We start from the raw sequence: 21,385 nt of genomic DNA, 5'->3' as shown, positions 1-21,385 counted from the left end.
TCTGCAAAGTTCCAGAACAATACCATGCCCAGGAAAGACATGAAGCCAGGCAGGTGTGGGTGAATACCTGTTGCTAAATAAACCTGGTGGCTGTAATGAATCAAGTTCAACAAAGAATTAATGAATACCCTAATTGATGCAGTAATTACCAAGAGGTCAAGCCAAGGTAAGATTTGATAAAATTTAGGCTTTTCAGTGTTCCATATTTTAAAATACACAAACATAAAGTTAGGGAGTTAAATTGACTATTCTTCCAAATCCTAGATTTTATATATTACCTTTATTGAAGTAGAGCTGGGAAGGAAAATATAGTAGCATAAAGAGATTTTGCTATTTAATTTAGCATTGCTTTCATTTTTTATAACTCAGCAATGTAACTTTACCATCACAAAAAAATTTAAAAATGAATAGATTTTTTACAATCAGAGTCAGAAATCACAGGCTGGTAACTCTGAAAAGCCTAGCTAGTGAATTCAAACATAATGTGAACAAACCCCACCTTGAGCTATTTCCTTGACTTTTTTCCCATTAATATTGTAGTTCTGCCTAAAATGACTTTAAAGGGCTATAACACTTCATGGCAGATTGTATTTTTCAAAGCTAACTGCAACAATATTTTACATCCCACATGCTTTTCTCTAATATGATCCCGACACTCCACCAACAAGAAGTGGACCTTAATTTCTCTCTTGATGTATCTGGCTTGGCCTTAGTGACTTGCTTGACAAATAGAATGTGACAGAAGAAATGTTTTGGAATTTCTAAGGCTAGGTCACAGGAAGCCTCACAGCTTCTACCTGGGTCTCTTGCAATATTTGCTCTTGGGAGACTCTCTCAAAACCCAACTGCCAGGCTCTGAGAAGGCCAAGCCCCATGGAGAGGCCATGTGTAGACACTCCAGTTGACTACCCAAACTGACACATGCTTCAACCCCTCCCCTCACACACCTTTCTCCTATGAGCTTTTGAAAAGCACTGGTGACCAGGCCCTCACCTACTTGTCAATTAAATCAAAATCTCTGAGTGAGGGGCCCATGCATAATGTTTATAAAATAATTCCAAAATGATTGTGACTGCAACCTGCAGTAAGGGTTGAAAAGCACTCAATTAGCACAGGACCACTCTCAGATGACAATAATCAACTTCCTTATACTCTTTCTGTGCCGTCAAACCTGAAAAGCAACATAACATACAAGCAGATATTTGCAAGTGGTACATGTAAGTATACCATTCTTGATTTAAATAAACTAGAAAATCCGGTTTAAGTAATATTCCTTGAGTCACATATTTTTGTTTTCTGTGCTTGTCCAATTAACAAGCCTATTATTTGCAGTGCAGCAGCTACAAAAATATAACAGAAATTCCAAGAAAGATATCACTCATTTTATCACACTGCTCCATAGATTATAATCTAGTGGGCAGAAATGTTTGTAAATAACTATTTGAAACATTAGGCAAATAATACTGTACTTGAAATATGTGGTTCACAACAGAAATAGTGGTTATCTTTAGGGATGGCTTTGTGGGCTCGCAACCAGTGCAGTGGCAAATGGGCTTAATATTCTCCTCTGTGGTCATCTTGAAATTGAGTTTGTGCTTTGTAAGTAAAGTCCAAGGGGCCAATGGAGTATGTATGCAACAGAAGCTTGGAGTTCTGGCACACAACATGTAGCACCTCCCATAGACGAATTCTTCCTTCTTCCTCTCAGCCTCACCTCCAGCCCACTACCCTAGACACAGGGTGGCAGCCTCTAGGTCTGGTGAAGGAGGAGGACCTGGGTGTGGGCACAGGAAGGCTGATCAGGTATGCATCACAGTCAGGTGGCCTGGCAGTTCCATGATGCAGCCAGCGGTCAACTCTTGTCCACCCCGAATCCAGGTGTCTAGTGCCCTAGCTGGCAATCCCTTGGAAATCACCTGTCCATTAACCATGGGAAGAGGAGACTGACTTTCTCACCTTCAAGTGTAGGCTTACACTTTTTTTCACTTAGTTTTACAAATTACATAGAAGAGCCTAGTGATATTTGTTTCTGGAGGAAAGAGGCTTATACCAACTCTGTGAGAAATTACTGAAGCACCTACTCAGACAAGTCTATATGCAACAGCATTTTGTTTCAATTACATATGTGTGATGCGTTAGATAATAGCATAAAATTGGACTAATCGCTCAATCACGTTCTCAACAGAGGTGAGAAAACAAAACTGGATGTACATTAACTAGATGGCAAACAAGTGATGAGAAAGTACAAATCGGGAAGGAGAAAAATGGATCAAGAAATAACTTCTGTTGTTTGGAAACTTACAAACTCCTTTTAAATGGAAATCTGACCTTTTTCTTTTTGCAGCCAGGATAAAAAAAATCCCAGGCAAACAATAAATCTAAAACAATTCAAAAAAAAATAGAAAAATTTCTTGTGATTAAAAAAGCTGTTACAAGAGTAATAGAATTTGGTATCTAATTTCTGGTCTTAAGACTGTCCATGTTGTGACAAATGACCCTGTTATATATAGGAAGATTCCCAAGATTAGCATTTACCTTTATCAAAGGGCAAAAAGAACTTTGAGGTCATAACTGAAGTGAGATTGATCCTTGAAAGAAAGAGTATTAAGTATTTGGAATTATATATACATTCTGTCCCAAGATGAAGTTTGGTGTTATGGAACTTTTATTATCTTTGGAAACATTTCCAGAGCTTTTGTGACTTAAAGATACTCATTACAAGACAGTTTCACTTACCAAGACAACGTTAAATTGAGGTTTCAGCATACCAAAATATTTCATTAACATTATATCACAGAAGTCTGGATTACATTATTTTTTCCTCAGCTCTCTTGACAAGTTCCCACTTTTTAAATGGTTGTCATTTGTGGTATTAATTTGGAAAGGCAAATACAGCAGGAAAAAAAGTTAAGAAACATAAGTTGTATGTTTCTTAGTATCACAGCCAATAAACTGTCTCAAAAACAGACTGGCAGGCATTCTGAGGTGCTACTAAAACAAGAGGCAGTGAAACATGAGAAACCATACAAAGGATGACGAAACAGAAGAGGAAAAAACATTTATTGCTTTCCTCACTCTCGCTCCTCAATATGAATGGCAAGTAAAAACAGATAAATGCCTTCTGAGACACATTTCCTAATATGTAACAGAAAACTATCTGTCCCGAAGCAAAGAGATGGCTGCACTTGTCATTGATTAATTAGGTTATAAATCCTGGGAGGATAACCTGTATATTCAAGGACTGCTAAGGACTATAGAAGACAGTGAAGAAAAAATTCAGAGAATACAAGATTCTAAAAACAAAGAATGCAAAGAGGCTCAAAGTTCCTCTGTTTATCTTCATATCAAATATGAGAATCAGGACTGAAAACTGAAAGAAATTTCCAAGGTTATTCTCTCCCTCTAGCCACTGAGATAGCTCCCTGTAGCCTGCATAATTGCTCTCCCTAAAAAGTGGGGCCAGAATACGAAAGGTCTTTAGAAATATTTTATCAGTGCCATCTCATCCAGTGGAAAGATTGTCAACACTTCAACAACATACCACCTCTAATGAGCTGGGGCACCTCCACCTAGTCTCTACTTTCCCTTTCTTGGAGGTGTAACATTTGATAACATAGCATGGGATTTCCAGTCGGTTCTGCTACATGCTAATTGGATGACCTTGGACAAGATACCATATTTTGTAAAACCTAAACCATCATTGAATTTAAGATACACTAATATTTTTTCTGCCACTCAGAAAAATCAAACAAAACTGCCAGTTATGTTCATAAGACACATCAATATTAAGAAGCAGTCCAATTTCAAAGATGTTAAAATGTGAAAAATGTGCATCTCAAAATTGATGAAGTATGATTCTTAATTTTCTAAGCCACAAATTCCTCACCTATAATATGCAGATAGAAGATAATTTACATTTTTGAGGATTTAATGAAGCAGGCTGCACAGCAGCTGCATCATAACATTTCAATCAGGTTTAACTGTTGTTGTCGCTATTATTTTTTCTTCAATCTAGTTAGATCCAATGTTTGAAAGAATCTATCCAATAGGTGAGGCAGAATCAATCTACCCTGGTAACAATAGACTAGTAAAAATCTTTTGAGAATTCCTACTAGCAATCCAGTAAGCATACATAATCTCTCAAGAAAGGCTGTGTTGCAGAATTGCCAGCATGAATTGTCACAAGCAGAATCTTCAGAAGTGTTTCTGATCACCTCTTGGCTCTCCCACAGGGTCCTCCTTTAAAAAATGCAGCCAGCTGAGCCCCTCTCTGGAGCTCAGAGATGATCATAGCCAAAGGTAGTATGACTGCAGGTCATGATTAATATTGATTCTTTCTTTTTTATGTGGTACAATTGTTTGATGTGTTCTTTACATGAAACTCTTCTATTTCCACATGTGTATAATGTGAAAAGGGAATGTGTAGAGGGGTTGAAAATGCATGAAATTTTATAAATTTTTTTTTAATTTTGACTAGCAGTCAAATTAAATCAGCTAAGTGAATCTATACTGCAGGTACAAAGGAGAGAAACCAGTGTTATTTTTCTGTGAGTGAAACACTAGAGAATCCATGCCTTTGAAATGTACTTGTAAGAAGCATGATTGGTATCAGCTGTGAGGACAGAGTCACCAATATAGAAATAATGAGAAGGAGAGGCTTGCAGGCAGAAACACCGTGAAGAGTATGATGAGTATGTGCATGACTGAAGATCAATATGTTCAGAAGATGATGGAATGGGTTTCAACGAGGAGAAAGAATTGATTGAGATAGCTCGAGTGTCTGCAGGAAGACCAAGAAGGACTGACAATCTGACACCTGTCAACGCTGACCTGAATGACATGGTGGCCTCCCTGTTACAAGTTGGCTGCTTTTCTGTGTAGATTAAAGATAAAGCATGATATGAGCAAAAATGAATAAATGTGTTCTTATTTTAAGGATCAAAAACTTTACATCTTCAAAATTATTTTCAAACACTTACATCAATTCTGCTAAAATTAGTTCTAATGAGATGGCAAATTTGTCTAAGGCCTGTAGCATAGTGTCTAGTGCATAGACAAGCCTTGGAAAAATGGTTAAGTTTGCCATTTCTTTTACAGTTTAATCCAAAAAAAGTCATAGTAGACTAGAACTATGTCCATAGTAACATCACTATTACATATTCTTCTTACTATCAAAAGCCTCTGGCCTTATTGTGAAGAACTACATGCTTATTTCTTTTAGACCATTAAAAGAAGTGAATATCTCTTGTTGTACCAATGGGCTTGGAGACCTGCTTGGAAAAACTTCTTGATCCAAAGCTTACAAGAGCTAGAAACTACTATTGTAGACTAGTCAAGTGCCCAACCTATTTTATGAGATGACTATTTTCCTTCCCTTGATTTTATTATCATACTTTCCCCTAACTGTACATTATACTCCGTATTAAAAATATTTCTGACAAAGCAATCATAAATCATTAGGAAACTTCCATCTTTTTCCTTGCCTTCCATATTTATACTTAGATCTAGAACCCTAACATTATCATGTAGTAACATTTTAGATAGCTTTTGAAAGTAATTATTTTTCATAATCATCAACTTCCCAAAATAAATCCCTAAATACATCTTTAAACATTTCATCATTGTACTAACAGATTAAACAACATATCTACAATCTTTAGGCATGTTCTTATGACATTGCAAAGATCAACTCTAAATTTCTACTCTAAACTTTTCAAGGAAGAGCTGTGTTAACTTAATGAGGCTTTGCTTACACTGTGCAAAATGAACAAGTATTGGTCTCCACTGGGAAGATATGAATTATTATTTCAACAAATACATATAATCCCTGACTCTATACAGCTTAAAGTCTAGAGTCTTCTCCAGATAAGTTCACTAACAATTTAAATATAGTATAATAAGTGCTGTGATAGGAATATCCACAGCAATATGTTAGAAGTAACATATCAAAAGGGCACTTCAGCCAGAGTAGTGGTTTAAGGAGAGATTCTCAGAAGCAGCATCCTCTACACTGAGGCATGCGCTAATCATAGGGTAAAGAACACGAGCCTTCCAAAGTACCATTTTGGGTTTTCTGGTTTTCCAAATCATTCATTGTGCCAATCCTCTCCACTGCCTTCCTACTTGAGGAATAGGTGCCCTCAAAATGTCAGCCAGTGTTCTGGATTTAACTTTTTCTAGTGTCTTATTCATTACTTTTTTGATTAAAAATCAAATCACTAGAGAATCACTTCAACCTTGTTTAATCAAAGAAGATGTATAGGGAAGATGATAGGATAATGATAGAAATCTAATAGAAGGGAGAAACCTTAGAAGGAGCTCAGAGCAGAAACAGGAAAGCCAGCAGGAATGTGGGCAATGTCTGCCTCTTTCTGTCCTTTCCTGTCCATCAGGCCCTGATTTCTTTACGCCCCTCTTGCTTTTTCTCTTTCCCGCTATTCTAATTGCTGTGATGGGCACACACACAGTGCATTCAGAGCCTGGGTACATATGGCTACATTTTATGTCACCCACAGAAATAAATAAATTTCTCAGGCCCAGTAAGAAATTTCTAGGAAAGAGATTCTGATTGGCCTAGCTTAAGTCAGGCCAGTCAGAATCTGTTGTAGTCAATAGAGTATTGTCATAAAGTAGAAAAGAGGTTCACTGGCTCAGCTGAGTAAAATGAGCATATCTCATTGATGAAACTGTGACCTGATAGACCCTTCAAAGAAGTCTACTTCACTCCATCTTCAGGAACATTGCTTTTCATCATTCTACTGGCCTTTCTTTCTATCTTTTAAGCATTTCAAGCCTGCAAAATCATGAAATTCATCTTTTTCCCTTAAATAGTATTTCACTTCTGCCTCAAATTCCAATACAAACTCTTTTTAACAATTTTTCTTTATCCTTCTCTATTTCCATATCAGTCAAGCAATTTTCACACTGCAAAAACTTGTATTTGTTATCACGGAATCCTTCTTTTTCTACCCTAAAACTTCCCCTTCTTTTGGGTGTTGGAATGCTGTGTTAAGATATTTCCACTCTTCCTTCCCCTTTTATTCCCTTACCTTTTTCCCGTTGATCTAATGTAGGCATCTCTTTATTTAAGATAAATTAAGTTTGGTTCCCGGCCTCAAGTACTTTTCTCTTGGAAAAAAATGTATTTAATTCAATGACATTAATCACCCAAATCTATAAACCTCAACCAATGATTCCTCTGTGCTCCTAGACCCATACCTGAACTTTCATTATTTATTTTTTTCTCATTAACTCCTCACAGCCAGTCACTCACCATGTCTGGCTGGTTCTTTCTTTGAAATGTCTTTTCAGATTTTTTTCAACCCACCTTGAGAACCCTAGCCTAGTTTTCTCATTATTGCACACCTGGAGAACAAAACAGTCATCTTTCTGGTCTCTATGCTTTCATCTCTGTTGTGATAATTCTTAAAAAAAAACATTCTTATCTAATCTTATATCCAACTATTTCTCTGGCTCAAGAACTTACCACAAAAAATTATTGCTTCACGAAATAAAGCCAAACTCTAAAGAAAGCACAGAAAACTGTGTATTACTTGGTTCATTTTATCAAATAAATGATCCTCAATTTCATTTCTCTTAACCCAGCAAGGCCAGACTTTTGATGGCTCAAGGGTCTTTCCCATCCTTGCTGAGAGTCTTGTTTCACCCAACTACCACATTTTTTACATGTCTTTTAAATTCCATTTTGCTCATCCAAATCCATCATATTGTTTAGGACCTGTCTTGCTTCACCCTACAAGGATCATTCCCAAAGCCCCATATCATGTTTCTTATACTACGTTGTTAAAATATTGTTTTGTGGATATTTTTAAATGTTTACTTCCCCAGTTAGATTTAAAAACCATGAGTGAGAAGACATAAATGCTCTGCATAGAGTCAGGAATGTAGTATACCAGTGGCTATAAACAGGCAGCCTATAGGCCAAAACAGATCCACTGAGATGCTACGTATCTCATAGAGTTAAACATTTAAATATCCAGAGATTTCACCTAAAATATGGTATCTTAGCTTCTCCAAAAAATAGAAATGCATTCTGTGATAGGCGGAATAATTGCCTTAAATGCTTAAAATGTCCACATCCTAATCTTCAGAACCTGTGAATATGGTATGTTACATGGTGTTATGGTAAATTGTATGTGTCAACTTGACTGGGATAAGGGATACTTAGATAGCTGGTAAAACATTATTTCTAGGTGTGTCTGTGAGGGTTCTCCTGGAAGACAGTAAGTTAATCAGTGGCCTAAATAAAGAAGATCGCCTTCACCAATGTGGATGGGCATCATCTAACAAACCGAGGGCCTGAGTAGAACAAAAAAAGTGGAAAAGGCATATTCACTCTCTTTGTTTGAGCTGGGACATCCATTCTCTCTTTCCCTTGAGCATCAGTGCTCCTGCCTCTTGGGCTTTCAGACTTGGGACAGGATTTACACCATCAGCTCCTGATTCTGAGGTTTCCATATTTGGACTGAATAACACCCCTGGCTTTACTGGTTCTCCAGCTTGCAAACAAGAGAATTTCTCAGCTTCCATAACCAAGTAAGAGAATTCCTACAATAAATCTCTTCTGATATAGATTTATACAGATCCTATTGGTTCTGTGTCTTTAGAAAATGCTAACACACATGGCAAAGAGAAATTAAGGTTGCTAATAAACTGACTTTAAATAACGAGGTTATCCTGGATTACTCAGGTAGGCCCAATGTAATAGCACAAGGGTCCTTTAAATGTGGAAGGGGGAGGCAGAAGAATCAGTGTCAGGATGATGCAGGGTCAAAGACTTCATACACCATGTTTGACTTAGAAGATGGAGGGGTACAAGAGCCAAGGAATGTGGACAGCCTCTAGAAGACGTACAAGGTAAGGAAATGATTTTCCCTCAGAGCCTCCAGGAAGAATGTGGCCCTGCCAACAGCTTGGCTTCAGCTCACTGAGACCCTTTTCACATTTCTCACTTTTGAGAACTATGAGATAATAAACTGGTGTTTTGTTTTGTGTAGCCATCAAGGTTGTGGAAATTTATTATAGCAGCAATGGGAAACAAATATACACGCACACATTAGGCCCCTGTTGCTGCACAGTATCCTCGGGAGCTGAGTGGTAGGCGCACATTTTCTACTTCAAAACAGTTATCACCTCTTCCTACTTTTGACATCATAAGCATTTGACTTCATGACACCTAAAACAGTCATTCAATAGCTAGATGACCATAAGAATTACTAACGCTATTATATATAATATTAAATGCTATGTTTCATCAAATAAAAGCATTGAGAAAGTGTGTTCAAGATTGAATAAAATTGTAGAATATAAAGTCCACAAAATATAGCCCATAAAATCATAGTTTAAGGTCTGCCTGCAGCTTTAAGTGATAATAGTGTTGCTGAGTAGAAATATTTCAATGCACTATGGCAGGATTTTAGTGGTGCTAGATAATTTTATTAACGCAGAATGTACAAGCATTATATGGCATCCTAAACTGGAAACTGAAAGAAAAGTTGATCATCAACACAGTTATCCACAGACAATTGAGCTAATTAAGCATGTGTTCTTCATCCTGTTATTTAAGAACGTCTGATAGTAAGTATTCTGTAAAATGAACAATTCCATATGTCCAATACCATTCATTTATATGTGCTTTACAAGCTTGAAAAGATACTACAGAGTGCTCTTTTCCCCGACCAAATTCAGATGTTTAAAGCATTTTTTTTTTTTTTACAATCACAGAACTGCTTTGTTTTAGCTTGAAAGCTTTGGAGAATATTTTTGTTGTAGCTAGTGAAATGATCATTTCAGAATTATTGTGACTTAGAAACAGGTAAAAGGACATTTCGGCCGCAATGGTTTTTTTTTTTTTTTTTTCTTTTTTGAGACGGAATTTTGCTCTTGTTGCCCAGGCTGTAGTGCAATGGCACGATCTCGGCTCACTGCAACCTCTGCCTCCCGGGCTCAAGTGGTTCTTCTGCCTCAGCCTCCCAAGTAGCTGGAATCACACCGAGCTATTTTTTTGTATTTTTAGTAGAGACGAGGTTTCGTCATGTTGCCCAGGCTGCTCTTGAACTCCTGACAGGTGATCCTCCCACCTTGGCCTCCCAAAGTGCTGGGATTACAGGTGTGAGCCACTGCGCCCGGCAGGCTGCAATGATTTAAAAACAAAATAGACTCAAAGAAGTAAGACTGGAAACCAACAGGATTCTGCTTTTGTAAGCTGAATGAAACCACTGGATCCCTGTAACCCCAGAAAAGGCTTTCACATCTATGTCTTAGTCACTCAGGATGTGCCACTAGAGATAGGGCTAAGCCCAGATGCTGCTCCACCACTGAACTTTTGGATAAAAACTCAGGCAACAATCACCATTCAGACTCTTCTGAATAGTTTAAAGGCAAATTACGTTTCAGAAACAGTACTATTTTGTACAACACCTCAGAATGTAATTTCATAAAACTGTTTTAGCACTTCCTTTCCTCTACTACAATTATTCTCTTGAAAAGATCTATGATTTTTTTTTCTTGAGATAATGATTATGGAAGTTTAATAGATGTCATCATGACGAAATTCCATCCTAATTTCCTCATTCAGTAGTTCAGTCTTAAATTGCCACAGACTTGTTATTCTGTTTCTGAATCTCTCCCTTAGAATGGCTGCCAATCAAGTTAATCTACTGAATATGAAGTTTCTATGATGAAAATCCAACTTATTCTTTAGCTAAAAGAATGCGCATTGGTGAACTTATCAAAGTCAAATATGAACCCAAACAAATAATAGAAATTTGAAAACTCACTGTTCCATAGCCCTTTGGTTTTAAATTGAATAAAATATCCCAAGATCTGTTCATGGAGTTCTGTGAAAGAATAACTGCTTGAGTTTTTCTCCCTGCTGTGAATTCACTCTCTTAAATGGCTACTTTTGAAGCCATTAGCCTTTTTAGTAATTAAATTTGAGTCACCAAGGGAGACTCCAAATTCAAGTACAGAACTAATATTCATTGAATCACTGCTATTTGGCAAGCATTTTCCTAGGCACTTTAAATATGCTTTTTATTTAACAACTTTAATAGGTATGTATTATTTTCTCCCATTTGAAGATTAAAAAACCAAGGCCCAAAGAGGTCACACAAGCCAACAGGTATATAGAAAGCCATTCTGACTCCATGTTCCTTCCATTATCACTAGTGTAAACCCCTCAGGCTTTTATATGGACGGTGCTGCAAAGAGCCTCAGCCAGTTCTAGCATCTGCAACTTTCAAATTCCTCCCACAAGCTAATGTTGTATTTGTTTCTGCAATTTTCTGTTAGTACATGAAATATTTTATATTATAAACATTTTATATGACAAACATTTTAAAACACAGTTTTACATACAATAATACTCATTTATTAGCTTCAAATAAATACTGCCTGATTTCATTTTCAGAATGAGAGGCCATCATGGATTCAATTATTTTTTTTAAGCCTTTACACATAGCTGAGATTTCTGTATCTTTTTCAAACTACATGCTCATGGTTACTCTACATTTCTTTCTTTAATATGGTTTTATTTTCAGAGGATTCCAAAAGGTTCAATTCTTAGGAACAATGTAGTATAGTTGGGTAATTAATTAGAAATACTGAAATAAGCCTTTTATACTTTCTAATTTCTTTTTGTTCACAAGCATGATTTCTTTGACATGCACATACACTTTTTAAAAAATTATTTAACAATTTTCTTATAACTTTATTACAATATCTTACAGTTCATGTTTAGTAAAAAAAAAAAAAAGAGAGAGAGAGAAGAAACAAATAATAAGAAAATTTAAAATCTCATCACCAAAAAATTACTGTTAATATCATATGCCTATCCTGGTAATCCTTCTTCCATATAGAGAAATACTTTTTTAGAACAAAATATATAATATGATCTTGTATTCTCCTTTTCTGCTTAATTTATCAGAGACCGTTTTCCATGTAATTAAATATTATTTTACATCACAATTTAAGTGTCTTAGTATTTTATCATTTTAATAAAGCATAATTCAATTTCAACTAACCTGTTGAAGATAAAGGTGTTACCAACTTTTTGCCATTATAAAATGGAATTGCTGATGCTTCATATGAAAGACTGACTCCCAACAGCACTCATGGAAATGATTAATGTATTCCACATGCTAACAAAGACTGTCCATTATATTTGTTTAAAAATATTTGTCAATGTGATCATCCAAACGGTAGTTTGTTTATTTAATTCACTTGTCCCACGTGCTCTCCTCTTGCTGACCTATACTTGCAACAGTGACCCACACCTCAGAGCAACAAAAGTGATTTGTGGTGAATCACGACCAAAATACATTTATCAGCCCTTCCCAGTCCTCAAAGTGGAGTGATAATGGGACTAGCAGCCCCGCTGACTCAATGAGGTAGACAGATTAAAAGAAAAAAATGCACTTAGAAAAACAGACACTTTACAGGGAAAGGACGCACATATGGCTAAGTGCACACCATGCAGACATCTCTCTCTCCTTTCTTTTACTGAACGGTGCTTTTACTGAATTGACAAAGAGGGCACTGGGTTCATAAATAGACTCTAACAGCACTTTCAGAGCACTTCGGTTCAATTATCATGAATTAACTTTAAAAACAGCATTAACTTTTCAGCATATACAATGCACCCAAGAAGAACAACATAGTTAGGAGTTCGTTCTCTCTCATTGAACTTTTCCCTTTTTTTGCTTGAAACCAGTAAGTAGCCTTCAAGAAAAGGCTTCTCGTTCCACTGATGGGCTGTCACTTAGTCGTCAAAACTATGTAGTGTGCCCAAGACTGTCTCTGGCTTGAAATGGCTGCTTGACTGGACAGCGAGGATTTCTGAAGGAAGAGTACAGTCCATTTCTGGACAGAAATGTAGATAAAGAAGTATGAGAGAATAATCAGTTCCCCGGCAACTTCACCTTGATGCTGTGGGTGTTCAGATCTACAGGTTTGAATCTTTAATCACTCATCTGAAGATGATCAGTGATCAGTTTATAATCCACAATTATAGTCTAGCAATTTATACTTTAATAATTCTGGAGTCAAAAAATTGTGCATTTCGTTCACAGGCCACCTTCTTGTCATCAATATACTTTAGAAAAGATCGTAATTATGTTAAGCCAATTATTTAATTAAAGGGAATTACACCAGAATTAGCTAAGAAGCTTTTCTTAAACTATTCACCTCTGTATTTTTTACTATTTCACCTAGACTTTCTAGTGTTATCTAGCAACTACTGACACAAGTATCTGTTCCCCTATGATATGAAGTGGCACTCCTCTACTGTGGTGAAACAGATAAGAATGTGTATTAAAGTATCATGGCAAAGGAACTAAGTTGTTTCATGTATCACTCCAACCAGATTCTAGCAAGAGGCAATGTCAGTAAATACTTATTAAGCACTTATTGTGTTTCAGGCATTGGGATAAGTGATTTTATTTAATTTATTACTCACAACTATCCTGTGATGTGATTAATCTAATTTCAAAGATGAGGAAAGAGAACAGAGTTTAGCAATGTTTCCAAAGACAGATGATTAACAAGAGGCAACATGGTACCCAATGCATGTCTCCTGAGTCTAAAATCAAGTATTAAGTTAGTTTTATGCTACAGAATATAATTTTCTAGTTGCCACTTAGATGCACTATTTAGAAGTGCCTTCCCAATTTGAAGATAAATTACTTCTTTACAGTTCTTTCATTTCTGATATGCCTTAGTATCAGCCAATCAAAGCACATCTTATTTTAACATTCCCTCAAGATTGTTGAGAATTTATGTGTGTGGGAGGGGAGGGGGTGGTGTTTCTGGAGGTCCTGCAATACCAGGTCAATGCATGGAATGGAGAGAACAAGCTCCTATTCCTTCGCTCTGTTCCAAAAATCCATTAAATATATTGTCCTCAGATAAAGGAGATCTCAGATATTAAACTGATAAAGATAGATATTACACTTGAACTTAGTCAAAAGGTTGAGAAGTTATTGATGAGGAATCTTATATTGGTGATATTTTAGATAGTATCTGGAAGATAACAGTCATTTTACTGAGATTTAAAAGATGCCTGACTCATTCTAGGAGTCCATCAGCAATATATGCAACCTCAGCTTTTAGGTGGTAATATATCTGTAGATGCAAATCTCATCATTTGAATAGATTGTTAACTTCATTTTTATCAGGTGACAATTTTTAACTGAGTCCATAAATTCTACAGCCACATCTACAATGCCTATACACACTAAACTTTTCAATAAAGCTGATCACACAAATTCTCCACTTTAATCCTGTACTCTACTCTTTAAATTTGAATATTCAATGTTTTTAAAAAATCTTATTTAGGAGTGATGCCCCTTTTCCATCAAGAAGAAAGTTGCAAAGGTAGGAAATAGCAGGATGAGAAATAAGACCTAATCTCTATATAACACTTAGCCAATAATCAATAGATTACAACTGCAGAATTTTTAAAAAGCAAGAGTACCAATTAATTAGTACATATAATTCATCAAAGTTTGTCACTAGTTTAGCAAAAGCTAATATTAATTTCTCAGCTATCTTTATTCCATTTTGGTAATTTATTACATGCCACACAAAGAGATCCCAAACAACTGTATACAGGACATTTTACTGGCCTGTATTAGATTTGACTTCTGCTGAATAGGACAATGCTTTATGCTTTAAAATAGAAGAGTGTCTCTCAGAAGCACACTTAATAGAGCAGAGATTTTTTTGATTGTAATTATTATTACTAAGAACATATCTTGAGGAAACATCTATCCCTAGTGATAAGTAGGACAGGATTCACTTATTATATGTCCTACCTTGTAAGTCCTCGAGCTCAGGAAAATGAACAAGGAAACTTTCAAACCTTGTTTCAATAAAATGTTACGAACAAAGTTTGCTATAATAAATTTTGATATTAACATGCAAGGTAAAACTCTGTAGAGCAAGACAAATATAATATATTCTTATGAAATCAATAATTACAGTAACATCCTAAAATCTATTTTAAATAACTCTTAAATTTTGCTAAACTAATTCAGGATACACTCAATGTCTTCTCTTGCACTTGTCTGACCCCAGGTTTGCACATTGCTTTCTTCAAATTGGGCTTTCCACCTTCTACCCCTAAAATTTAAATTTTTTTTTCATTCATTTTTCAGTTATAGTTTTTTTCTACATCTCTAGAACATGATATTTTGAATTAGTATATTCTTCACTTAGGGTCTGTTAAATTTTTTGTTAGAAGTTCATGTATACAGGCTAGGCACAGTGACTCGTGCCTGTAATCCCAGCACTTTGGGAGGCCGAGGTAGGCGGATGGCTTGAGTCCAGGAGTTCGAGACCAGCATGGGCAATATGGCAAAACCCCATCTCTACAAAAAATGCAAAAATTGGCCAGGCATGATGGCACATGCCTCTAGTCCCAGCTACTCTGAAGGCTGAGGCAGGAAGATCGATTGAGCCTGGGAGGTCAAAGCTGCATGAGGCATAATCATGCCATTGTACTCAACCCTAGATGACAAAGTGAGACCTTGTCTCAAAAAAACAGAAAAGTTCATGCATATGATTAAGATGAAGCACAGCACACTCAGTTTTCTCTCACAGAGAGGAAAGTTTCTCTTCAGTTCCAACTGTTAGGCATTAGGAGAGTCAGATGTGGATGGTAAGAAAAGGTCTTTGTTCATGTGCAATGAAGTAAAATGTTTAACATCACTAAAAGCCACCCTCTCTAATCCTCTCAAGCTAAAATTTCTGCCACACTCACTCAATACTTTATAAATTACTTATAGCACATATCATACCAGACATTGTTGCTTGAAATAAGAGAAATGTCTCAGATGACAGGAAGCATATTCAATTCATCTTGGAATCACAGTTTTTAACAGGTGGACTAAATTATTAGTTGCAGTCTAACTAAATTATTTTTCTCAGATATTCATAAAAAGTAATGAAAAAAACTTCTGGCTTTTGCTTAAAGAACAAGCTTGTGGAAAGATAGCAATGTGAACAGCATTAATACTGTCAGAAAAAATTGGGAAATGCTTTGAAAAGTGCAAAAGCACTGCTGGATGTACCGTCTAGTATGCCTTTCTTGGTTACCTCTGCCTTCCATTGTCTTTGAGCTATTTTATAACCCCATAAATTGTAGAAAACTGATAATAATGCAAATTACTCCTCTCTGTAGAAATGCAAATGGACTGAGTCCTGAGGAATGCAATTCTTTATTGCCTCGTGGACACAGCAGTTTTGCATGTATTTGTACATTCATTTCAGCTTTCCTTATTGCTCATATATATCTTTAAATTCATCTGAATTAATTGTAACATCTTACTGGTTATCTCATTAATTAATGAGTCAAAATCTTGGGCATATGTCCATTTTATATTTGTATGTACTGTAATTTTATTTTTAAATTATCTTTTAACAATACACTTATAATTTTGTTCCTAGCCACATAATTCAAGTTAAGTGTTTCCATAAACTTCATAAGTAGACTTAAAAGACGTTATTCACTTTTTCAGGGAATAGTGAACATATGAGGCTCTTAAATAGTACCAGATAATAATTTAATCTACACTAAAAAGGAAATTTATAAAATATTGGAATAAAGTATCTTTTTAAATGTATTATTTTATCTACAAATGAGAACTTAAGAATCAGTATTTTTAAACCATAACCATCAATAAGAGAGGACAGGCCATGCACAGGCGCTCACGCCTGTAATCCCAGCAATTTAGGAGGCCGAGACAGGAGAATCATTTGAGCCCAGAAGTTTGTGAACAGCCTGAGCAATATATCAAGACCCCTTATTTCAGAAAAAAGAAAAATTAAATAAATTAGTTCGGTATGGTGGTGTGTGCCTGTAGTCAGAGCTATTTGGGAAGCTGAGGCAGCAGTATTGTTTAAGCCCAGGAGTTAAAGGCTATAGTGAGCTATGATCTTGCCACAGCTACTCCAGTGTGGGCAACAGAGCTTTTAACCTTGTCTGTTAAAAAAAGAGAGGCCAGGCTGGGCACAGTGGCTCACGTTTATAATCCCAGCACTTCGGGAGGCCGAGGCAGGCGAATTACCTGAGGTCAGGAGCTTGGGACCAGCCTGGCCAACATGGTGAAACCCCGTGTCTACTAAAAATACAAAAAAAAAAAAAAAACCACCAAAAAACCCTTAGTTGGGCATAGTGGGGCATGCCTGTAATCCCAGCTATTCAGGAGGCTGAGGCAGAATTGCTTGAACCCAGAAGGCAGAGGTTAAAGTGAGCCAAGATCAGGCCACTGCACTCCAGCCTGGGTGACAAGAGTGAAACTCCATCTCAAAAAAAAAAGACAGAATTCTACTCCTATTCATGTTTGCTGAAAAGACATTCAGAAATTTTCCAGATTCATCTCTTCTACTCCATCTAAACACTAAACAGGCCCATACATTGTTCTCTTCTTATTTTCCTTCTGTAAATGAAGAAGTCTTTTAAAATTTTGTTTTATATACTGTTTTTAATAAGGAAAACTAGAATTCTTCTGTGTCTGGCACTAATGGTCTACCTGTGAAAATCTTCATTTTGAGAAGGAATCAGCATGATAAGAGACAAATCTCTCTTTTAGAGATCTCCTGTATAATAAAATGTTAATCAGCAGACCCCAAAACCATTCTCCACACAATTAGGTTGATCATGATATCCTGGAAAATTTACAAAGAAGGAAATCAATACTCTGTTCACTATTGCTTGGAGGATACTCTCTTTGAGGCAGTTAACACGTTCTACAGAAGGTGTTGGAACTAGTGTGCTTGTATGTGTGTGTGCATGTGCATGTGTGCAAGATACGCATAGTTATTTTCTCAGGTCCTGTTTTGCCACACTGGAAATAAACTAATCATTGGGAATTGCTTAAAAGTGAAACATACTCTGCAATTTTTTAAAGGACCCAGAGCACAGAAAAGGTGCTGCACAAAACTTTTTCCAATTTGCTTCATTAAGCCAATAAACCATAATGGTCCTTCAGGAGAAATCAAACTTTATTGGACGTAGCCAACCAGACTGAAGACAAGAGGGGCTTATAAGTGTGCCTGAAGTATTGGCATATTTTCACTCTGCAAATACCTACAAAAAGTTTTCAAATTTATGTAAAGCTTCTAGCACAGACATATAAATATTGAACCACAGAACTAGCTGTTTCTACACTTTATTACTTGTTTCATCCAAAGGAGTTTTTGAAGGTCTCTTCACCTAATCCCAAGACAATAAAATTACCACAATTAATATTTACACTAATAAATTGTTTCAGTGCATATGTGTGAGTGACCCAGGGAACCACAATTAAAAAACAAATTTGATGAACGGTTAGCTTTTCGGTAGCCAAACATTAAAGCCAAATGGTAGTGTTAACCTGTTTCATTGTTTAACAATAAGTCTTGGACTCTAACGTAAAAAAAAAAAAAAAAAACAGTAACCCTGAATGAAAATTGGCAGGTCATAAAATATTGGATGTATAATTTCATCTCTAGATAGCATTTCTAAGCAAACAAAGAATGTTCTCTTTCACCATGACGTGGAAAAGGAGTCTCATTATCTCATGCACTCTGCTTTAGATGGACAATCTCTCTGAACAGCTGAGTCATGAGACATTTCAAAGAGGCAGATGAGCTTATTATCCAAAACTTAGAGAAGGCGATAATGACTCAAGAGATGAATGTACTGGGCTTCATTTTCTGGGATTACCAACTTTAATTCATAGAAATTATCCAGCAGAACAAATAGCTACCTAATGCATAAGTACGCACGTAAAAAAAAATAAGACAACGAATTCAGTCCTTGCTAACTATCTAAGCATAGATAATTATAAAATGGAGATAAGGGTTATAGGCCTTGGCCTAATATATTTATTTTGTAAGAAATGGACTTGTACTCAGCTAATTAATATAAGCAAGTTCAATACTGTATTGCAAAAATTATGTGAGGTTTAATGAAAATAATTTCAATATTTCCTGATTGCTATATGTTTGACAGAAAAAATAAACATATGTAGTTATCCTAGTCAGTAACAAAATAATCTCTATTTTTATTTTAAATGATGGTCTTTGAGCTCAGAAGTTGTGTTTGCTGACCCATACCCCGACTTGAGATAGACTTTCTTTCCTGATCAATGAGGAGTGACATCAAAGAGCATAGAAGATTTAGAGAAAGAAGAAGACATAAAATTAACTATTCCTTCTTTGATCTTGTACTTTCCTGGTAATTATCAAGTAAGAGGGCACTGTTACTTTGTTCTTATAACAAAGAGAACCACTTATAGAGGTCAGTAAAAGGATGGACAAGTTACATACTGAAAAAAAAAGTGAGAAAGTTAAATTAAAAAATGATTTAAAAGTATACATTTCAACTGATGAAAAGAAGAAAGAGTCCAAGGGCAATAATGTTATGTGGGTTGTTTTAAAACAACTCAAATAAATCAGAGAATCATGCTGTTTCAGGCATGATTCTAATCACTGTTTTTAGGACATTTATGAAAGAGCTCTTTTATTGTTTATAGAGGATATACATTTGAACTGAATTTCAGTATCAAAAACCATATGGTTTGTATATACTTCACAACATAACCTAAACAAACATTGCTTTAGTAAAAAGAAATAAAGTGTCTCCAAAGAGTTTTATTTTGGTCGAGTAAAAGAGATGATAGTCTTCCACATCAAATTCATATTAAGAAATGTTACTTTCAAAAATGTATAGTGGTTTCTGTAAATCTAATAAAAATATCTACTCCAGACTAACTGAAAGACTAATAAAATCAACAGTGTTTTCAGTCCTATACAGCGAATATTTATCACACGATTGGAGATGCATTTTCTTTCGCAGAAATACTGTAAAACTACTTAATTGACCTCCTGGCATTGCCAATGAGAAGATTTCATTCATAAGCCCAATTCATTTAATTATTTGTACTTAAAATTGAATTAGAGTTTATTTCCTAGTTCCACCACAGTCAAAGGGAATTGAATATACAACTAAATCAAATTGAACTCTGTTGGCATATATAATTAATTGGCTTAGAAATTATTGCCAAGATGGTTACTTAAACCCAATATAAAAAAGTTATCAAAAATGATAACATAAGGATATAATAATTTCATTAGCGTTGAAAATGTGTGATGAACTCAAAGGCCATGCCATAAAATTACCCATTACCTTTCCTTTAAAAACAATTTGTCGTTCAGTAGTTAACTCTACTTGGATCTTAACAACCTAAAAAACAAAAATAAAATGAACCTTCCCCTAAGTTCCAAACAACACAGAGTTAATAACGTTCTAATATAAGTGGAGGAAAATGAGATTCCATCTCATCTGTTACTTTTTAGGAGTTTTGAGCTTGTTTATTGACTGCTATAAATTCTGACTGGAAGGAATCCTTACAGATGTAATCATCATGCAACTAATAGAAGCATCAGGTTTTCTTCAGAATGAGAATTTTTCATTTAAAATAAAACTTTATCAAGTCAGTGGTGTTCAAGCCACTAATAAGCTAGTTTGGCAAACAGCTATATTACTTATTTACAATAAATTACGGTAAATAAGCTCCAATATAGACTTCTTAAAACTATTTTATTTTTAATAATACACATTCAATATAGAAAAATTTTAAAACATAGAAAATTGTTTAAAAAGCAAATCTCATCACCCAGTGATCATCACTGTTCACATATGACCATTGAAGAGAGCAATTTAAATTGTTTCATTTTGAATAACATCATTTTGGGGATGGTAAGCAGTTTCTGAGTCTAGAAATTTCCCTTAAGGGAATTTTCCTTCTACAAAGGGCCACTTTTGCAAATCTTTTAGTTAATCAGGCATTTGGCTGGTACTTTTACTGGGAAAACTTGCTTCAGATTGAGGTGTTAGTGGTTTTTTGCAGTGCTATAAATTGGTTCTTTTCGTAGGATTGTCATTTATACAGTTAGAAAATATTTTGTTCCTTAAGTCCACATTGGGATTACCCTATGATAAAATTCATTTTTATTCTTTAGTACATGGTGTGCTATCATATAAGCATTTGGTCACTAAAAAATTAAGAATTCACTCATGGCAGAAGGACATGTCACCCTAATCAACCCTTAACTTTATAATCCAGGGGATCACAACCTGGATGGGGCTGCATCCACAGTAAAATATTTAAAACTGAATGATGTAGGCTTTGCAAAGAGTAACATAAATATTATGGTTATGGGAATCCATGCATTTTCCTTATGAGAGAAAATATCCTATGCAGGAGATAAATGTTTCCACCATCCAGCATCCTGGATCAGGATATTCATGGGGGCTGGACTTCACGCAAATAAATGTCTTCCTCCTCTCTCTATAACTATAGTACATTTGGGTTCAGAC

The 21,385-nt window shown here is 35.6% G+C and overlaps 1 protein-coding gene and 1 non-coding gene across 2 annotated transcripts in view; both read right to left on the bottom strand.

The window, feature by feature from the left end:
* Positions 1-21,385, bottom strand: part of LOC134732839 (EGF-like and EMI domain-containing protein 1) — a 633,219-nt gene that overhangs the window by 390,153 nt on the left and 221,681 nt on the right.
* LOC134733402 (U2 spliceosomal RNA) lies at positions 13,811-14,001 on the bottom strand. The gene has a single exon (XR_010116846.1). It is a non-coding gene; the product is annotated as a U2 spliceosomal RNA (small nuclear RNA).

The sequence above is a fragment of the Symphalangus syndactylus genome, chromosome 17, assembly GCF_028878055.3.
Source record: "Symphalangus syndactylus isolate Jambi chromosome 17, NHGRI_mSymSyn1-v2.1_pri, whole genome shotgun sequence".
NCBI classification, from domain to species: domain Eukaryota; kingdom Metazoa; phylum Chordata; class Mammalia; order Primates; family Hylobatidae; genus Symphalangus; species Symphalangus syndactylus.
The sequence above is the reverse complement of the archived record's forward strand: the minus strand, read 5'-3'. Positions and strand labels throughout refer to the sequence as shown.